The 6,000-nt window shown below is 40.5% G+C and overlaps 1 protein-coding gene across 4 annotated transcripts in view; it reads left to right on the plus strand.

Annotated features, from left to right (window-relative positions):
- LOC122565425 (semaphorin-4E-like) overlaps window positions 1-6,000 on the plus strand; it is a 113,012-nt gene that overhangs the window by 27,869 nt on the left and 79,143 nt on the right. For all 4 annotated transcript variants that reach the window (XM_043721391.1, XM_043721390.1, XM_043721389.1 and 1 more), the window contains exon 2: window positions 2,613-2,737. The gene's annotated coding sequence lies outside the window, so the exon portion shown is untranslated. The remainder of the gene's footprint in view (window positions 1-2,612; window positions 2,738-6,000) is intronic.

Here is a 6,000-nt window from a genome sequence, read left to right on the forward strand (position 1 = left end):
CCCACCCAGACCCATTTCCCTCTGCCTAATGCACCTAACACTATGGGCAAATTAGCATGGCAGTTCACCTGACCTGCACATCTTTGGATTGTTGGAGGAAACTGGAGCACCCGGAGGAAACCCACACAGACATGGGGAGATTGTGCAAACTCCGCACAGACAGTCGCGAGAGGATGGAATCGAACATGGGACCTTGGTGCTGTGAAGCAGCAGTTCTAACCACTGAGCAACCATGTCGCCTGGAAAGCCAGTGCTCCGAGTGAGGCTCGAACTCACAACCTCGGCATTGCCCACCGCCTGTACTGCTCTATAAGTACCGTGCGCTAACCGATTGCGCCACTGGTGCTGCATCAGGACAAAGTCAAGGTGCATTGGTGCATTTTGTAGTGGAGGTTTTACATACGCCTTGCTGTCTCCGTCTCTCTCTCTCTCCTCACTTGACTTGTCTCTCTTCTCACTTCTCTCTCTCTCTCTCACTGCACTCTCACACTTTTCCTTGGAGAAGCTTGGCTACATCAGCGCTGACTGCAGATTGAGTGTAAAGCCTTCCTATTTGGCATGTCTCAGATGGTTGTTGTAAATGCACTTGAAATTTTAGCTGTCCAATACCCAACTCTGGTTAGAGACGAAAAAAACTGCAAATGCTAGAATCCAACGTAGACAAGCAGGAGCAAGGCAGGAGGTGGAGAAGTCACTGTTTTGGATATAACCCTTCTTCATTCTTGCTGTGTTCTTCCAGCCTCCTGCTTGTGTACCTTCAATACCCAACTCTGACAATGATTTAGCGGTCTTTTCAAAATTAAATTTGGCTTTCTGCTGTTTCATAGCAACACAGTTATAGGAGTAAGCCATTAGCTCCTTGAGCCTGTTTCACCATTTAGTGAGATCATGGCTGAACTGTAGCCTAACACCATTAACCTGCCTTTGGCCTATATTCCTTAATACCAATGCTTAACAAAAATGATCTATTTCAGATTTAAAATTAACAACAGATCCAGCATCCACTGACACTTGTGGAAGAGAATTCCAAACGTCTACTACTCTTTACTTCCTAACATTGCTCCTGAATGATCTGGCCCTAATTCTCGGACTGTGTCCCGTAGTTCTGGAATCCCCAACCAGTGGAAATAGTTTCTTTTATCTACCCTGTCTTTTCACCATGACGTTTTCATTCTCGCCGATTATTTCTTCTAGTTCAGTAGCTTTTTTGCTATTGGAAGAGTAGATTTGGTGCAATATGACATTGATCTTTTGTATTGGACTACTTTCCATTCCTTCAGCACTGCTTCACTTGAAGATTGCCTTGTATACATCAATGTGGGATTCGCTTTTTTTTTAATGATTCCTTTGGCAATTTTTCATAACTGCCTCCACCCTTCCATTTGACTAGGGATAGTGATTAGATAGTCTGTGTGATACATTTTGTCTTTACTTTTTCATGCTAAGTCATTATAAGGTTAATCATGCTGACTACATCCTCTGGGATAGATAATTGATTTTATAAGTATTCTAGCCAATGCAGAGACTGCTTCTTAGCAGCAAAGTTGATGAATAAGAACTAAAATTTGAATGAGATAGGCAATGAAATGCAGAACAGCATAGAATCTCATGATCTCTTAGAATTGATATAGGATCAATTCATGGACTATTTTCCGGTCTCCCAGTCGTCATCTTTTCCTTGCTGGAGATGTAAACTTCTTCCTGAATTATTATTATTATTAGTAAAACTCTTTGTAGGTTGGGAAATATTTTATGGCTTCTTGTGTTTTATTCTTTGCCTTTTTATTGAAAAAAAATTATCAAATGTTCTGTGTGACCAGTACATTGTTTCCTATCCATACTGCAGTACAGTAGCTGACTAAGAAGTTGTCAAACATAGAGTTTCATTCATAAAATCATGAAGGACATGGATAGGGTGAAAAACCAAGGTCTTTTTCCCAAGGTAGGTGAGAGGGAAAAAGTTTAAATGGGACCTGAGGGGCAACTTTTTCACGCAGAGGGTGGAATGTGAATGGAACTAGCTGCCAGAGAAGGTGGTGAAGGCGGGTACAGTTACTGTATTTTCAAAGGCATGTGTATGGGTACATGAATAGGAAGGGTTTAGAGGGATTTGGGCCAAATGCTGGTAAATGGGGCTAAATCAGTTTCGGATATCAGGTTGGCGCAGACAAGTTTGACCAAAGGGTCTATTTCCATGCTGTATAATTCTATGACTCTATTTAGTTTGAATTCTGGCTTTTGTCCAACTGCACTGCTTGTTAAGATTCTGATTTTGTGCTGAAAGTTATTTTACAAGTTTGAGTAAGAACAGTCTTAACATTAACCCTTACAGGTACCAAACTTACAACTTCATAGATTTTTCAACATTTTGATAAGCTAAGATATTGCAAAACCAGTCTGATTATCTTTTGGTCAGTTTATCACCTGTGAACCAAACTGAGACATTTAATAATTGAACCAATCCATCTGTGTGACACATTTTGTCTTTACTAAGCTTAGCACCATGAAAGCCTCTTTCTCATGGTAAATCATTATAAGATTAATCACCCTAACTGCAGTACTTTATCCTCTTATTTTCATAACCTGAAAGTTGAACTTCTGTTCTTTTTTAGATAACTGCTTCAAATGTCTCTTATTTCACAACTCCTGTTCACTTAATTTGATGCACTATTCTGAGATGTTTTGAAGAATAATGGAATAAAAACAAGAACTTGGTAAACGTTTCTTTATAAACCAGGTTAGTAGTATTGGGGAAATAATCAGTTTTGAGAACATTACAGCTGCATACTACTTCAGCATTTGACCAGGAAAGAGAATGACTTCAACTTTAAATAGGTCTGCTTAACAAGTCAGTAGTCCTGCTTTCATTTGTGTCAGCATTTTGGACTAACATTCATATTTATGAATATGGTGATAACCAGATAATCTGTTGTTGTAATATTGATTTGAGGGAAGAGAAAGATATTGTCCTGCGGATGGGAATGTCTTCTCTGCTGTTCTTCTAAGTAGTGCCGCGGGTTATTTTTGCAGTTGCATCTGCCCAAGCAGGTAAATGTTTTGTCCTGTTTCACACACCATTGACAAGGCTGCACATCCAGCAGTTCATTGCATCCTCCATATTATGTTGGAGTATCAGCCTGAAATTTTGTGGTTGGAGTTGGACTTGAACCCAGAACCATGTGGTGAGAACACTACCAACTTGGCTGCAGCTGGTGCACTGTGCTATTTCTAGCAAATTAACAGTGGCACCAATTGTAAGCTTGGCTTATTTAGTAACTTTCTGGGTCAAAGCTTAGGGGTTCAAGCCCACTATTGGACAAGTGACATTAAACAGAGTGCTTTAGCCTGGCTACTGAGCAAGACATAAAACATCTTATTTTATATATACCCATAGATAAAATGTCCAATCCAAGCCAAACTTTCTCCCTAGAACAATGCTAGCAAAAATTGATCATCTGGTCATTCTATCGTTGTTGTGGGATCTTAATGTGTCCATGAGTTGGTTGCCATGTTTGTTTGCTGAATGGTGACTGAATCTCAAAGCGACCTTTTGCTGGAAAGTGCTTTAGTATGTCTTTGGATATGAAAATGTTGAATCTGTTTAATAATCACAATATTGTTGAAATTGGAAGCAGAAAATGTTTTTGTACAAACTTGAATTGTGAGATGAAGTTCCTTTAACAATCTGGAGTGTAAATGGACTGTGTACATTTAGTTTCTTATTACTTCAACACTGATGCTGTGAAGTTTGAAAAGTTCAAGGTTTGTGTAAAGATTGTAGCTCGGGTGCCAGTTGCAGTTGTTGCGGGTATATTTGCTGAGCTGTGAATTTGGTTTGCAAACGTATTGTTCCCTGTCTAGGTGACATCATCACAGCAGTGGAGCCTCCTGTGAGGCTGCTGTACTGTCGGTTGGAATTTATTTGATTTTGTTCCCACTGCTTCCGGTTGCCGGTTCAGGTTGTTTGTTGCAGTGGTCGGTATATTAGATCGAGGTCGATGTGTTTATTGAAGGAATCTGGATGAATACCAAGCTTTGAGGAATTATCTGGCTGTCGTCTGTTTGGCTTGTCCTATTATTGTTGTGCTGTTCCAGTTGAATTTGTTGTCTGTGTGTATAGATACTAAGGCTAGGTGGTAGTGGTGTTTCGTGCCTAGTTGTCTGTCTCTCTCTATCCTTGATAGTGTTTCGTGCAGCCACTGCGTGGAATCGTGTACACTTCGTTTGTCTTGCACATGATGGGTATGGGTCTTTTGTTCTATTGAGTTGTTATCTGAGTATGGCTGTCAGTTTATGTGCTGTCATAAATCTGGCAGACAAGCAGACAACTAGCCATTCACACCCATGAACATCAACTAGCCACTAAACGTCACAACCCAGCTGTCATAGTATCTAGACACACAGATGACAAGTACCACAAATTTGACTGGGACAGCACCAGAATAATAGGACAAACCAAACAGACGACAGCCAGAGAATTTCTAGAAGCTTGGCACTCATCCATGGACTCCATCAATAAACACATTGACCTAGACCTAATATACCAACCACTGCAACAAACACTGGAACCAGCAACTGGAAGTACCGGGAACAAAATCAAATAAATGCCAACAGATACAGTACAGCACTACATACAAGCCTCTGTAGCACTGAGGATGTCACCTAGAAAGGGGATGAAACACCTGCAAACCAAATTCACAGTTCAGCCATCATACCCACAACAACTGCAGTTTGAAAAGTCCATGTCAGCTCCAGCAGAACTTCTATCCTAACTGTCCTGAAATTGAAGGTTCAGTGGAAACTGCCATACAGGGACTTCAGGGAAGTGTTTTAGAAAAACAAAGTAAATACTTGAATTGAATGAAAGATTTAGGTTAAAGCACACATCTCACCACTGACTGAGACATCTTGCCAAATGGCTACACTTAGGTGTACTCTGGCCAGTTCTTAAGAATCTGCTACAAGCTTTTTAACAGCTAACAGAATATGTCAGTTTATTCCTCAACTTTAAGGCTTTAAAGCATTTTAGTTCCTATGCAATTTAAATGTTAAGGCATCTACCTTGTTTAAAGATCATTTAATGGGACACCCTTGATACTTCAAACAGTGAATAAATTTTCAGGGGTATTGTTAATCAATACATACAAGGTAGGTGTGAAGTTTCATTGTCACGTCGTATTGGTTTAACATATCTGGGACGAGGCAGTATTGAGGTCCCAACAGTTACCAACTTTGTCTTTGGGTCAGTTTTCTACATCAGTTCTTCTAGTAATGCTGGAAAATGAATTCATGATCAAATAGCCTGATAGCATTCATCTCAAATGTCACCGACAGTCACTTGGATTAGTAATAATATTCTGCTTGTATTTTGATTTGTGCTTAACCTGAATCACTGTCCCTAGAAGAGAAAGGAGATTCAGGGAAAATACATTGAACAGTTGTGGATCTGTTGGTTTTTTAATATAATACCTTTTATATGATTTGGAGGTGCCGGTGTTGGACTTTGTACAGCAAAGTTAAAAATCACACAACACCAGGCTATAGTCCAACAGGTTAATTTGGAAGCACTAGCTTTCGGAGTGTTGTTCCTTCAGGTGGTTGTGGAGTATAGGATTGTAAGGCACAGAATTTACAGCAAAGGTTTACGATGTGATGCAACTGAAATTATCTATTGAAAAAGATCTGGATTGTTTAAGACACATGTTTTGGAATGACCATGTCGGTTTCAGTTCTTTTCATATGTAAATTCCAGAACTTTTTTTGAAAGTTACATTCTTCAAAGACTGCAATTTCTCCCTAGACGTGATCGACGATGCTCTCCACCGCATCTCCTCCACTTCCCGCTCCTCCGCCCTTGAGCCCCGCCCCTCCAATCGCCACCAGGACAGAACCCCACTGGTCCTCACCTACCACCCCACCAACCTCCATATACATCATATCATCCGTCGTCATTTCCGCCACCTCCAAACGGACCCCACCACCAGGGATATATTTCCCTCC

The sequence above is a fragment of the Chiloscyllium plagiosum genome, chromosome 31 (genome assembly GCF_004010195.1).
Source record: "Chiloscyllium plagiosum isolate BGI_BamShark_2017 chromosome 31, ASM401019v2, whole genome shotgun sequence".
NCBI classification, from domain to species: domain Eukaryota; kingdom Metazoa; phylum Chordata; class Chondrichthyes; order Orectolobiformes; family Hemiscylliidae; genus Chiloscyllium; species Chiloscyllium plagiosum.